General features: G+C 36.8%; 1 protein-coding gene across 1 annotated transcript in view; it reads right to left on the bottom strand.

Annotated features, from left to right (window-relative positions):
* LOC120780489 (protein phosphatase 1 regulatory subunit 14B) overlaps nt 1-2,069 on the bottom strand; it is a 38,850-nt gene extending 36,781 nt beyond the window's left edge. Inside the window, exon 1 of the mRNA XM_040112763.1 lies at nt 1,397-2,069. The gene's annotated coding sequence lies outside the window, so the exon portion shown is untranslated. The remainder of the gene's footprint in view (nt 1-1,396) is intronic.
* Nucleotides 2,070-15,239: the final 13,170 nt, after the last annotated feature.

Below are 15,239 nucleotides of genomic sequence, written 5' to 3'. Positions count from 1 at the left end.
ATTTTAAAATCCACTTGATTCGTTCAGTTTCGTTCATTAACGGGATAAAACTTGGCACGAATAATGACTTTAGTATGTTCCACCTTATGACCGAAAATTGTTTAAGTCTAATAAAACTGTTCCAGCCCCTAGGTACCCAATATTTAGGCCCCGGCACCTATAGTTGACTTTTGATCGAAAATGATATGTACAACTAAAATTAAGGGATTATCCTTCTCTTATAAAGGGACGTCTGTATGTCAAAAAGGTGTTGAATCGGACCTATACTTCCCTTAGTCCCCATATACCTACTAATACAAAGTTTTTCGTGCTTCCGGGTGACTTTGTAACTCATATATCGGGCAATATGTGAGTTATTCCAATGAAAATAGGAGAACATGTATTATTCATGACAGTGTACTATATATGTATGTATGCCTAAAATAGATAAATTTGAGCGAAAACTTGACCTAGCTCCTATATAACTAATATCAGGATTTTCAAAGATGTTATATCTTTAAGTATTTCCCTGGTTTTGATTCCTGCAAGTTGTAAGAGTGTAAAATGTTCGGTTGTACCCGAACTTAGATCTTCCTTACTTGTTTATACTTGGATAAGATGACGGTTATAACAACAATACCAACAATCCGCGAAAATCTAAGCTGGGATATATATTTTAAGAAGCTTCATATATTTACTGTTGGTGGTCCATATTACGATTTTCTATATATACTATACATATATTTTTTCACTGTAGAAGTTTTTTACAAAGTAAATTTTGACATAAAGCAATAACATGCTTCTATTATATAAGCACTATATTAATAATTTTTGTCTATCGGTTGAATAACACGCAATTCATTGGAAATCGGACTACTGGAACGACAGTTAAATAGATCGTGCTCCATAATAATTGATATATTCTTATTTCAAATAAATGCAATAAATATCGAGAAATTGACGTTTTTGCAACAAATTTGATAGTGATTCGAGTTGAGTAGAGGCGTTATTGGCATACCTACAAAAAAAAGCGTTGAGCGGCGCGGTTAGCTTCAACACAGACTGACACGCCATCCCTAAATAAAGCAGCAAGTTTACCTCAAATTCTCCCTTAAATTATAAAATTAGTACAAAAATGAAATGCAAAACGAATTGAAATTTCTTAATATTCTGTGGCCAACTTCACTCCCTAACGCGCTGTCAAAATCGAATTTTCCAAAGCTTACCGGTGCCGCCGCTCTTATTTAGGTACATATGTACCACACAAAATCTATAGGCATGAAGAATGTTTGACAATAATTTGCCGCTGCGCTTTTATCTGGGGACGGCAGTTAGCGTTTAACCTTATATATATACATACTTACGTATGTAATATGAACATATAGAGTGATTAACATATTTCTTTAAAATTTATTACCGCTTGTATCGTTGGTTACTGCCCCCTCTAAATTGATTTGCTGCACTCTGTTAAGAATTCTTGGTGTAATGTCACTTGCTTTTACAACTTTAGTCGATAAGGTGTTGCGAGAAGCGGCTGCTGGTTTATTTAATACACAAAAACACATGAAATTCAGCCAATTGTGATTGAGTTGAATATGCACGATATATGTACATATGTATGTATGAAGTAAACAGCGATGCAAAACTTTTAGTGATTGACCTAATAAAACTATACTAATACCAGCTTATTGTATAATTTTCATTCACGCTATTACAGACTTTTACTTTACGCTTTAATAACTTTTGCCTTTACAGTTTAAATAATTTACACAATACAGTTGCGTTATCACTTTTTGTTGCATCTAAAAAGCACTAAATTGTTTAATTCCAAGCCTTTGAAAATTAGGTGCTGTATTTTAACAACACTTCCACTTTTAAAAATACAATTTTCGAAATCACACTTTATTTTTAGCACTTTAGTATTTTTCAATTTAAAGCATATACATGTTTATGTATTTATTCAAGCATATACATTTTTGTCTCTTCTTCAATACAAAAAAAATCTGCACGCACCAAAAACCACCACAAAACCTAAGTAACTTTGTACACTTCAGAACAAAATCCCTGGGTAGCACAGAACTTGGTGAGCACCATTTTAAGACTAACTTTTGACACCATCTAATGTCTCACAGCTGCTTAAAAGTTGTTGCAACTATAGAGAGAGCAACCGTATTCGCTGAATGGTGAATGTATTGCATAGTATTGGAGATACATACATCCTATGTTAAGTATAACATAATGCTTTTCTATATACTGTTAAATGGAGTTGAGGTGTTGGTGTGAGCATTAGTGGGAGAGAGAGTCCATAAGATATACCAGGCTGACCTTATGCTTTTCATTTTACTCCGTTGTTGCGCGCGCACAATGCTCACTGAGGTAAGACTTGAGAGACTTTTCATTTTTTTGTTTGTTCATTGTAATGTCATTTTTACTGCTTTAAAATATGGAGATTATTATAAAGATATTCTAACTTTAAATATGATTTTAAATTTACAAGTGTTGTTAAAATGAGCAATGAATTTGAGACTAAAATGATACATCCATCTTAACTAACTAGTAAAAATAAACTATGTGGTATTGATACAAATGTAGCCATTTTAAATAGCTGGTTTGAATATATATTCCTAAAATCCATAAAAACCTATACCATACCTACATACTTACATATGTATGTAAAATGATAGGGAATATGTATTTGGATGTTTTTGTTACTGAGTTGAACCGTGCTAGAATTTAGTTCAATACCAATAATTCGACATAGTCTTTTATTAGTTAAGGGATAAGGTATGGATTATTCAGAAGATGTTATTTTTTATTACAGCTGGTAGGTAAATACACATGCAGTCTGTCACTCTGTATACCGATAGATAGATATGTATATACTTATGTATATCTACGCCATGAAACGCGAAATCAATAAAATGTTCACAGCTACTTTGAAGCACTGCAACAGCATATTCCCAACACTCACAGTTTCTAGCGTTTATGAATGAATACTTATAAATCTTGTAGTTATCATCCGGCCATAAACTTTGTTTTAATGAAGTAATCTCCAAACCTTTTTCTTCTATATTTCTGTAATATGGATCAATACATTATTCGAAATATTGAGATATTCATGGTATATTCAGTTATACACACTTGTATGTAATCCTCTCATATACATAAGTATATTGGCATTAAACATTTTATTGGTGTCATGATCTTTCTCTCATCAAGTGTATTGCGTTGTGATAAAATTAAAAATGATTCGCATTATTTGCCTTTTCTTCACAAAACGAAAAGTTTCCATACAAGAGCTTGATTTTAATCTTACAGTTTGTATTGAAGCTTTTGTGAAGAAAAGGACGTGTGAAAAATTTCAGATCGATATCTCCCAAACTGAGGAACTAGTTCGCATATATAGTATACATACATATGTACATATCTCAATCAACTCAGCTCGCCATCATTTACATATATACATACATAAATTTATATTTTATGAGATATTGTAAACTTCAAGGAGGGAAGGGAGACGTTATTACATTTACTGCATTGTGCTGTAGTATGTCTAGCCTCTTAATCATGTTTAAACCTTCTCATACAATTAAAGAGCATAAGTAGGCATATATTTTTTTTTTTACTTGCGTAGGTTTTCCTTCCATCTAATTCCAGGCTATCAATGTCAGTGACACCGTTATTGTCGCCATGCGCTCAAAAAGTTAAAAGTTTAGTCGCAGCATCTGTGCTTATTATTCTTCACATATCTACGGATCGACTAGACAGTTCAATGATTTTTCGTGCTACAGGATTTTCGTTGCTTTGTATTTAATTGATTATTTGTTAATGCGTTGCTTACTCATTTTCTCACAAAGCGCATTGACTGCTATATTACTAAGTTTTCATGCTTCTCCTTTTAACTTTCGTAATTCGTACAATATCCGAAAAAACATACATATGCCATTTTCTATACAAAAATTTAATTTAGTTTCATAATGGAAATTAATTCCAGCGGACATTCGGTCAAAATCACCGCATCTTTCGAAAACATTGAATTTAAAATGCTAAATTCAATGCCGTTTTCCAATACTATAATTATGTAACTTTAAATGCATATAATTAGAATGGCTATGGTATACTTTAAATAATAAACTATTCAATACAAGTGAAAATATTATTGACGAATAACGGCGAAAACGCTATTGTCGGTATCAAAATCAAATAGATTTTACTTGGCGTTTAATTTAGAAAATGATTGATACATACAAATATTTTTGTCAATGGAAAAGTAATGAATTTCCGATTTGACATTTTACTCTAAATTATAACAATAATTACTTTTTTTTTTAATTTTGAACACAAATGTAAATATGTATGTAACTTTTTGTGTTTATGAATTGTTTTGACTTTTAACATAATTCTGATATTAAGTATTAAACACAATGTGCAAAATTTCACTAAACTTGGTTCAGTAGTTTAGGAGCTTACCCGGGACAAATGGTGACACGTAATTTGTATATACATATGTCTATGAATACACATACACATACACATGTATGATGCAAATTCTTTGTACCGTTTAAAATAAAGTGTGCAACCGATTTGAAGCAAATTTGGAGGATTACTCTCGCATGGAAAATAAAATCCAATTTAAACAAACTGGGCGTAATCGAGAATCAATAAACTACCATAACTAAGCTCTGCAATAAGATAAACTACTGTAATTTGGTATACGAAATCACATTAGAGAGGAACACTTGCAGTTTAATCAATTATTTAAAAATAGGCGTGGCCCTGCCCTCTGAAAGGTTAAATGTACCTACCTCTAAACCGCTGGAGCTGTAATAACCCAATTCGCCTTAGCACCCCGACAGGGTAAAAATGGATATAATAGGATGATTATCCCGCCTTCTCCCCATATAACGGTTAAAAAATATAAAAAGTAGGATAAATCCATAAATAAATGGGTAAGACAATAGCATTTTACATGCGAGATGGAAGGAGAGGCCATTATATGCGCCACTGTCGAAATTGGACAATAGGCGTGGCACCGCCCACATTTTGGTGAAAATCCATATTTTGAGACCTGCTCAACCGATTTCAACCGAATTCGGAGGGTAACATTATACTGATTATGTTATATTCTTCTTCTTTACTGGCGCAGAAACCGTTTGCGCGGCTACAGGCGAGTTTACAACAGCGCACCAGTCGTTTCTTCTTTTCGCAAGGTGGCGCCAATTTGAGATTCCAAGCGAAGCCAGGTCCTTCTCCACCTAGTCCTTCCAACGGAGTGGAGGTTTTCCTCTTCTTCCCCGGCGGGTACTAGGTCAAATACTTTCAGAGCTGGAGTGTTTTCGTCCATTTGGACGACATGACCTAGCCAGCGTAGCCGCTGTCTTTTAATTCGCTGCCTACTCAGTCCGAAGTAGCACCTGTTGGCAAGAGTCATCCTGCGTTGGATTTCCAGGCTGACATTGTTGGTGGTGTTTATGCTGGTTCCCAAATATACGAAACTATCTACAACTTCAAAGTTATGACTGTCAACAGTGACGTGAGAGCCAAGTCGCGAGTGCGACGACTGTTTGTTTGATGACAGGAGACATTTCGTCTTGCCCTCGTTCACTACCAGACCCATTTTCTTTGCTTCCTTGTCCAGTCTGGTGAAAACAGAACTAACGGCGCGGGTGTTGAGGCCGATGATATCAATATCAGCAGATTGAAGAAGTCGCACGATAGGGAGTCGCCTCGTCTGAAACCTTGCTTGGTATCGATCGTCCCCAAATAGGTTGAGCTGATCGACTTCGCCGGGGCCCGAAATATGGTTATCTGTAGTACTAGATTCCAGCACAAGAAAATATATCAAGCTACCTGGCTATCTCCGAAACGAAAACCCACTAACCATATCGATCATGTTGTGATAGACGGAAGACACGTCTCCAGTGTTCTAGACGTGCGTCCGCTCCAAGGCCCTAACATCTACTCGGACCACTATCTTGTTGCAACCAAGATTCGCAACCGCCTCTGTGCAGCAAAAAACGCCCGTCAACAATCACTAGGAAGGTTCGACGTCGAGAAGCAGCAATCACAACAGATAGCCGAACGATTTTCTACTCGGCTTGCACTCTTGCTCTCTGAGAGAACTCGTCAACAACTCTGTATAAGGGAACTGTGGGACGGCATTTCAAACTCCTTACGTACAGCTGCAACCGAAACTATTGGTTTTCATAAAATGCAAAAAACAGCTGGTACGACTAGGAGTGCCGTGTCGCAGCGGAGAGAAAACAGGCTGCCTACCTCGCAACGTTACCATCGACCACTACACGTGCGGGATGGCGTAGATACCGAGAGTTGAAAAGGGAAGCGAGACACATTTGCAGACAGAAAAAGAAAAAAGCTGAATTCGTGATTATGAAGAGCTTGACAAGCTGGCCAACAGGGGTAATGCCGTAGTAGCTGATGCCCAGAGCATACTAAAATTATGGAGAGAACACTTCTCCTGCTTGTTGAATGGCAGTGAATGCATAACGGCGGTTAAAGCCGAACCCGATTCCCGAATTGATGACGATGGAGAAGACGTTCCAAACGCCCGACCATGAAGAAGTTCGAATTTCAATCCACAAAAAGGCCTTAGGCTTGGAAAATCAACAATTGACCAGATATTCACCATGCGCCAAATCTTGCAAAAGACTAGCAAAAAGGGAATCGGCACGTACCACCTCTTCGTCGATTTCAAAGCTATTTTTGACAGAACGAAAAGAAGCTACATTATGCCGCGATGTCTGAATTTGGTATCCCCGCAAAACTAATAAGGCTGTGCAAACTGACGTTGAGCAACATCAAAAGCTCCGTCAGGATCGGAAAGGACCTTTCCGAGCCGTTCGATACCAAATAAGGTTTCAGACAAGACGACTCTCTTTCGTGTGACTTCTTCAACCTTCTTCTGGAGAAAATAATTCGAGCTGCAGAACTAAACCGAGAAGGTACAATCTCCTTTAAGAGTGTACAGCTGCTGCCGTATGCTGATGATATTCACATCTTTGGCCTTAACAACCGCGCCGTTAGTTCTCCTTTCACCAGAATTGATAAGGCAGCGAAGCAAATGGGTCTGGTGGTGAACGAGGGAATGCGAAATATATCCTGTCATCAAACAAACAGTCGTAGCACTCGCGAGTAGGCACCCATGTCACTGTTGACAGTCATAACTTCGAAGTTGTAGATAATTTCGTCTATTTAAGAACCTGCATCAACACCAACAATAACGTCATCATCGAAATCCAACGCAGGATATCTCTGGTCAACAGGTGCCACTAAGTAGGCAATTGAGAAGTAAATTCCTCTCACGACGAACAAAAATTAAACTCTGCAAGTCACTCATTATTCCCATCCTGCTATATGGTGCAAAGGCTTGGACGATGAATACAACTGATGAGTCGACGTTGCGAGTTTTCGAGAGAAAAGTTCTGCGAAAGATTCATGGTCCTTTGCGCGTTGGCCACGGCGAATATCGCATTCGATGGAACGATGAGCTGTGTGAGATATACGATGACATTGGCATAGTTCTGCGAAGTAAAAGACAGCGGCTTCGTTGGCTAGGTCATGACGTCTGAATAGAAGAGGAAGGCCTCCACTCCGTTGGATGGAACAGGTGGAGAAGGACCTGGCTTCGCTTGGAATCTCCAATTTGCGTCACCTTGCGAAAAGAAGAAACGACTGGCGCGCTGTTGTTAACTGGGATAAGTGGATTCCACGCCAGAAAAGAAAGTGAAAGTACATTCGTACGTACTCCATGAGTCACCACTGGATCCAAAAAAATTACGGTTTAGTGCGGTTTATTGGCCGGCGGTGTCATTGGTCCGTACTTTTTCCGTGATGATCAGGACCGATACGTTACTGTGAATGGAAATAGCTACCGCTAACCGAATATTTTTGGGCCGAATCGGATGATGTCCATATCATCATTAGCAATATTTTGTTCCAACAGGCGGCGCCACAAGCTACACAGCGAATATCACAATCGTGTTATTGAAAATCAAGTTTGGTGAACTTGTTATCTCCCGAAATGGCCCGGGCAATTGTCCGCCTCAGTTATGCAATTTGACACCGTTAGACTATTTCCTGTGGTCAAGTCTATCGTCTATGCCAACAAGCCACCGACGATTGATGAACTTCGTACGGATATCGAAGGTGAAATTGCAGGAGTACTTTCACAGGAATAGAAAATTTCATTACTATGCCAAAACTTTTGTAGCGTTCTTATTGAAAAATGATTCTGGTTATCTAACAAACATTAGGCCGGTTAGTGTTGGTGATTTAAGATAAATTGCTAGAAAATATGTTCTCCAACCTGAGCAATTTCCATATGTCTTTAAATCGATTTCAGGGATGTTTATAGTTAAAAGTTGTATAAAAAATTATGTGGTATGGCTAAATTAAAATGGAATTGGTATATACCTTGGTGTAAACCTCATATCCCTAATATAATGATTTCCGATCCTCTAGTTGACGTTTACCATACAAAACAAATATATGTACATATATTAAATTTAGCCTCTTTGGTCGACTTGACAACATATAACTTAGTTGAACATGTTCTTAAAATAGTTTCAGCTGACACGGACTAAAATATAGCAAATTTGTCTAATTTTTTCACGATTTCTTCGAATAACAAGTAAGGAAGTACTAAGTTCGGGTGCAACCGAACATTTTATACTCTTGCAACTTATTGGAATCAATGCCAGGAAAATACCTTAAAGTGTAAAATATCAACAACAGGATCGGAATTCAAGTAATTCTATATATAGATATACTATATATAACTCATACACTGACCGACATATTCGGCATAAGCTTTGTTAGAAAAAACGAAATTATACATATGTAGTATATGGGAGTGGGGGTAGTATCGAACAGATTTTATCTATTTTTGCTCATCTCACATACTACTAATATGCCACATACTCAAAAACTGCTCTCTGGGTTTCATTAAGATACCTTACATACAATCACCAATCATATTGAACGAAGTCAGATGGATGTTGGAAAAACATGGCAATAGTTATATGGGAGTCGATCAAGTTTTCGCCCAATTTTATCTTTTTTATGCAGAAAGATTTACTGTTATGAGTAGGACATGTATAATAACAGATAACTCAAATATTGGCGCATATTTCCAGCATAAAGTCGCCTAGACGTTTATGTTAGGTATATGGGGCTCAAAAAGTGTTGACCCGATTCAAAACATTTTTCATACAAAGAAATACTATTGTCAGGAAAGAATTCTGTCTGAATTTCAATTGCATGTCTCACATATTGGTCGATATTTTCGTTCAAAAGTCAAGTATAGGTGCTGGGGTCCACATGTTCGGTACCTAGGCCAATTTTTAGTCATAAGGTGGCATACTTTATAAAAGTTATTACTGCAAAATTTTATTCGGTATCAGTGGCCTCAACTTTAAGGGCGCTGCGTTCAATTAATGGTCGTCATAATCGTCCTGTCAGATCAATAAGTGAGCGTCTAATGAAAAAGTTTGAATCTACAGGCACAGTACAAAATGTTTCCGTTCCAGTGAGGCAAAGAGGTGCCTGTAGTGTTGAGAATATTGCTGCCGCTAGCACATCAATTGAGGAAGACTCAAATCAGTCTCTCACACGTCGTTCTCAAGCGTTGGGCATCTCTGTGACGTCATTGTGGCGACTACAGTCTTACAAGATGAAATTGAAGCAAGAAAAGAAGCTTTTTGACTTATGGTAATACATACATACAATGTAGTCCTATGATCGTGAATTGGACTGAATAAGGAAAATATGCGTTATTCGTCAGATAGCAATCCACACGTACTTCATGAGTTGTCATTGTATCCCGAAAAAATTACGGTTCGGTGCGGTTAATGGGCAGGCGGTCCTATTAGGCCGTACTGCTTCCGTGATGATCCAGACTGGCTAGTTACTGTGAATGCGAATCGCTACCGCTCAATGATAACCGAATATTTTTGACCTGTAGGCAAAACATTGTTAAAAAGTGGACGTGACTCCGCCCTCTCATAAGTTAAATATACAAATCTCCTAAACTACTAAAGCTACAATATCCAAAATTTTTAAACGCAAATATTACTAGAACTCCTACCGAGAGTGTGAAAACTGATGAAATCGGAAGGTAAACCCGTCAACTCCCGATATAACGGTACTGTTCAGAACTACTAAGAGCGCATTAAATCAATAACTAATTACGCCAGAGACATTAACTTTTACCTCCAAAATGGTATGGGAGGGCTTTATAGGAGCCGGTGTGAAAATTGGACGATGGGCGTGGCACCGCCTATATTTTGGAGAATTAAAATATCCCGGGACTTAATCCCACCGATTTCCAATAAATTTAGTGCGTGGCATTCTCTTATATTCCTACATCACATTGTGAAAATAGCCAAAATCGGACCTAAACCACGCCTACTTCCCATAAAACACAATTTTAAATTCAATTTGATTCTTTCACTTTCCAGCACACAAATCAGGAAATAATTAATATAAGGGGATAAAATTTTGCATTAATAATTTCTTTAAAGTATACCACCTTCCGACCAAAAATTGTTTAAGTCCAATAAAAACTGTTCAAGCACCTAAATACCGAATATTTAGGTTTGAATAGGATCAATACCTCCCTAAGCCCCCATAAACCTAATATAATCATTTTCAAACTTCCAGGTGACTTTATGCTGGATATATCGGCCAATATTTGTGTTATGTCAATGAAAATTACAGAACATATTTTATTGATAAGAGTGTATATTTGTGCATAAATAAATAAAACTAATAAAACTTTATTATTATTTACTCTATGTAATTGTATGTAAGGTATCTGAATGAAATCCAGGGAACATTTTTTTTAGTAATCGGCATGATAATAATTAATTAATTATTAATAGATAAAATATACTACATATTGTGGTTTTCCTTGTATCTAGCAAACCGTATGCCGAATGTGTTGGCCTGTGTATGAGTTATACAAGTACATATGTATATATGTATATAAAATTGCTTAGATTCCGATCCTCTGGTTGACATTTGACATCTTAAGGTATTTCCGTGACTTTGAACTTAGACCTTTCTTACTTGGGGATATCCAAGCTTAGTGAACGTGTTATCTCACGAAATGGCCCAGTCAATTGGCCGCGATTTGACGCCGTTAGACTATTTCCTATTGGGCTCCGTCAAGTCAATGGTCGGCTTATTACGCCAACAAGCCAACTATGACTGATGAACTTCGTACGAATATCGAACGTGAAATTGCAGCAGTATCGGCCTATTTATGATTGAAAACCGTCGAAAATTGGGGTGAGCGTCTGGACTTCTGCAAGCGGGCTCGTGGTGACCATGCAAAAGAAATCGAGTTCCATACATAATGGCGTCGAATGTTCTTTCACAAGAATACAGAATTTCATTGATATCCTTTTGTAGTGCTCTTTTTGAAAAACCCGTTAGTATATGTATGTATATACATATAAAATTGCTTGGATTCCGATCCTCACCTTACAGTATTTCCCTGGCTTTGATTCTTTCATGCTGCAAGAGTATAAATAGTTCGGTTGCACCCGAACACATCCCTTCTATTCTAGTTGAATTTATTTTTTATAATGTACTGAACACTAATATGTAACTTTTTTACAATATTAACTGTTTCGCGAGTACCCTTGTTCTCATGTCAATATTTGATAACCAGAGCTTGTATATCTTGAGATGTTTATTTGTTTATTTTTTCTTCTAAAACTATAACCGCACAAAAGTAATTCGCTTACCAAATAATCCAGTTTGGCCATATGCAAATAATAGCAGACAAACATAACGATACCTACTAGGTAACTGCATTTAAAATGTAAGTAGCCGACGTAAGTGAACAAGTTTTTTTGGTCGCTGAGATACTTTAATTTTTTACAATGGTTAACCCCATAATTGATTTAGTATTAATTTTTTTATAAAAGAAACTAAAAATGCATAAGATCCACATATTATTAATTTTGGTTGCGCCTTAAAAGCTTGAAGGGTTTAAGAGAAAAGTTCAAGATTATTACACGAATTCATATTCATCGAAAAATCGTTCTCCCATGGGACCCATTTCTTGCTCATTGGCGTTATAAATAAACAAAATTGTCGCTGTTGAAGTGAGATCCTCCAATGTTTAAGAAACGCAATTGCATACTGTTGTTGCGGGTTGTGAGGTGGCGGCATCATCGGCGTTATTTCTTTCGAATTTGATAAAATCGTCGCAGTCAATCTCTATTTTCAACAAGTTGGTGCCCCTTATTTCACGTCTAAACATGGACACAAAATTTGGCGACTCGAAAGTCGAGAAATTATGAAATGAGCGGCAAGATCATGCGATTTAACTACATACATACATACATATATATGTAGAAATAGCAGGCTCAGACTTAAACGTTTCACGACCTTATACAAAATAATTAAGTATGGAGTCATGTGTGGAAGTTGAAGCAAGTGAGGAAAGTTCTCTGATCGCCATTCACTTGGGAGTAGCCAGAAATGATTCTTTTACATATGGCTCAATCCGGTCTTTAACCAAGGGTCAAACCTCGTCAAGTGGTCCGCGAAAATTTCGACGCATACCTAGTGATATAAATATTTTGTCGAAATTCTTTTTTTGTTAAAGTAATTGAAGGTTGAAATTTAGAGCAGGATAAAATTGTAAAATTGTAAAATTATTTTCTCATGAACTACTAGAGATAAATCGAGGAAATTTTGTGAAGTCAAAGAAAAATGATGGTGCTATATTATAGATATTTTTTCATGATCCATTTGTTTAAATAATAGTATTCTACAAAATTTGGCGCAACTAATACGGATGTGTAAACTGACGTTGAGCAACACCACAAGCTCCGTCAGGATCGTGAAGGACCTCTTCGAGCGGTTCGATACCAAACGAGGTTTCAGACATGGTGGCTCCCTATCGTGCGACTTCTTCAATCTGCTGCTGGAGAAAATAATTCGAGCTGCAGAACTTAATCGAGCAGGTACAATCTTTTATAAGAGTGTCCAGACTGGACAAGGAAGCAAAGCAAATGGGTCTGGCAGTGAACGGGGGCAAGACGAAATATCTCCTGTCATAAAACAAACAGTAGTCTCACTCGCGGCTTGGGTCTCACGTCACTTTTGACAGTCATAACTTTGAAGTCGTAGATAATTTCATCTATCTTGGAACCAGTATAAACACCACCAACAATGCCACCAACAGCCTGGAAATCCAACGCAGAATAACTCTTGCCAACAGGTGCTACTTCGGACTGACTAGGCAATTGAGAAGTAAAATCCTCTCTCGACGAATAAAAACAAAACTCTATAAGTCACTCATTATTCCCGTCTTGCTAATTGGTGCAGTGGCATGGGCGATGACAACAGCTGATGAGTGGACGTTGCTAGCAGAGAACGTATATTTATAGAGAAGGTCCAACAACGGACAGGCGTGTGAACTGTCAAAAGCTAACAAAATGCGATGAGCGTGTTTCACCACAGCTAGCTCAGAAGGAGAAATTTTAACAGTGACGCGTGAACAGAGCTGATCATTTAATGAAAATTATGCTCAGAAATATACATTGCTATTACAGACGTATGTTGGCCATTTCAAATGAATGTTTAATGTCATTTTTCGGAATGCTCTTGAGAATATCGGTCGTCGCTTTTTGGAAAGCTGAAATGTCCTAAAACCAGTGTCCTTTCATGGGCAAATGAAGTTTTCCAAATAGATAAAAATCACAGGGTGCAACAGGCGCCAGGACCCTGCCTTACGGTATTGTGGTCGAGCATGATGAATGCGTGACAAAAGATGCTTCATAACACCAAGGTAAAACACAGCATTAATCGTTTTTACGACCGATGACCAAAAGCTGCTGTCACTTTTTGATCGATAACATCGATTGTAGTTATCCAATTGTCTTAAAATTTTTACGAAATGTCAAAAGAGATCAAACTTTTTATTTCATATATCCACTAATAGGTGGCGCCACCAGAAACAGTTATATTTAAAAATTTCTGTTTCTTTTGCGACAGATCTTGTATATTTTTATACGTTTACATGCCATCATATTAATTGATATGATTATCATTTTGCGTATTTTTCTGAATACGTGCAAAACTGATAATAAGAAATAATAAGAAAAAGAGCTATTTTTTAAATATTTCTTTTGTTTGATACTATAATATAATTTCATAAGTGAATATGTTTGTATACTATATATACTATAATATTGTATCATCATATCCTAAAAAATTTAATATATTACAATAATATTGTATGTAAATTACATTTCTTCACTTAAATTTTCATACGCATCTAAATATTAGCACATAGTTATATATATACACACGTATGTATGTAGAATTCAAATTCAAATCGTGATATTATCATTTATCAGTGAAAAGTGTGCGCGCGCTGCTTCAAATAGCGTCAGCAGCGTCACAAGTCAATATGGCAGCCAAATAGTCGATGCTCAAATTTGTAGAAAAACACCTAAAAACAATATTTTCATTCATGAACGCAAGCGCACTTTAAACAGGCAAACTTGCTTCATTCATAAAAACAAACACTATCACATCTCCCCGAACAAGCCTTTGCCTACAAGCGTCTTTTCGCGACGATGGCAAAAGCTAAAAATCATAAATTTAACAAAATCTGATATTTGTATGAGAAGGAAAAAGTGACAACGCCGCAAATATAAGTATTCAAATACTTATATTAGAATAAAATTGACAACATAGTTTATTTGTCGATTTTCAAGTCAAGAAATGTATCAAAGAAAATATTCAATATTTCTCTGATTTATGTGTACAGTGATTCCCGGTTAAGTAGTACTCCGCTTAAATGAACATCATCCATCTTAACTGCCTATATCTTGCTGCATCTCACGGTTGGTTTTTTGAAATACATCGAAATTATTGTTTTAAGTACCACTCGCTTCAGTATCCGCACTCGCTTATGTGCGATATTATATTTTTATTTTTAACAAACCACAAAAATCAGTTTCTTTGATTGTGGCACTAACAGGGATTGACTGTATTTGTCAAGGAATGTAAAAAATATTGTTACGCGGCTTGCAAAAATCTGCGTCGATATGTATGCAAGCTCATACAGAAACATATGTACATACATATTTACGCTGGTGGAGAAGCTGTTACAGCGGCAAGGGTAGCAGTGGCAATTGGCGATCGTTCGTTTGTGTTTTCGGCACAGCTCGGATTTTCTACCAACAACACAATGTTGTGACGCTTTGTCGTCG

The sequence above is a fragment of the Bactrocera tryoni genome, unplaced genomic scaffold (assembly GCF_016617805.1).
Source record: "Bactrocera tryoni isolate S06 unplaced genomic scaffold, CSIRO_BtryS06_freeze2 scaffold_25, whole genome shotgun sequence".
In the NCBI taxonomy this organism is placed as follows: domain Eukaryota; kingdom Metazoa; phylum Arthropoda; class Insecta; order Diptera; family Tephritidae; genus Bactrocera; species Bactrocera tryoni.
This window is presented reverse-complemented; position numbering and strand designations above follow the sequence as displayed.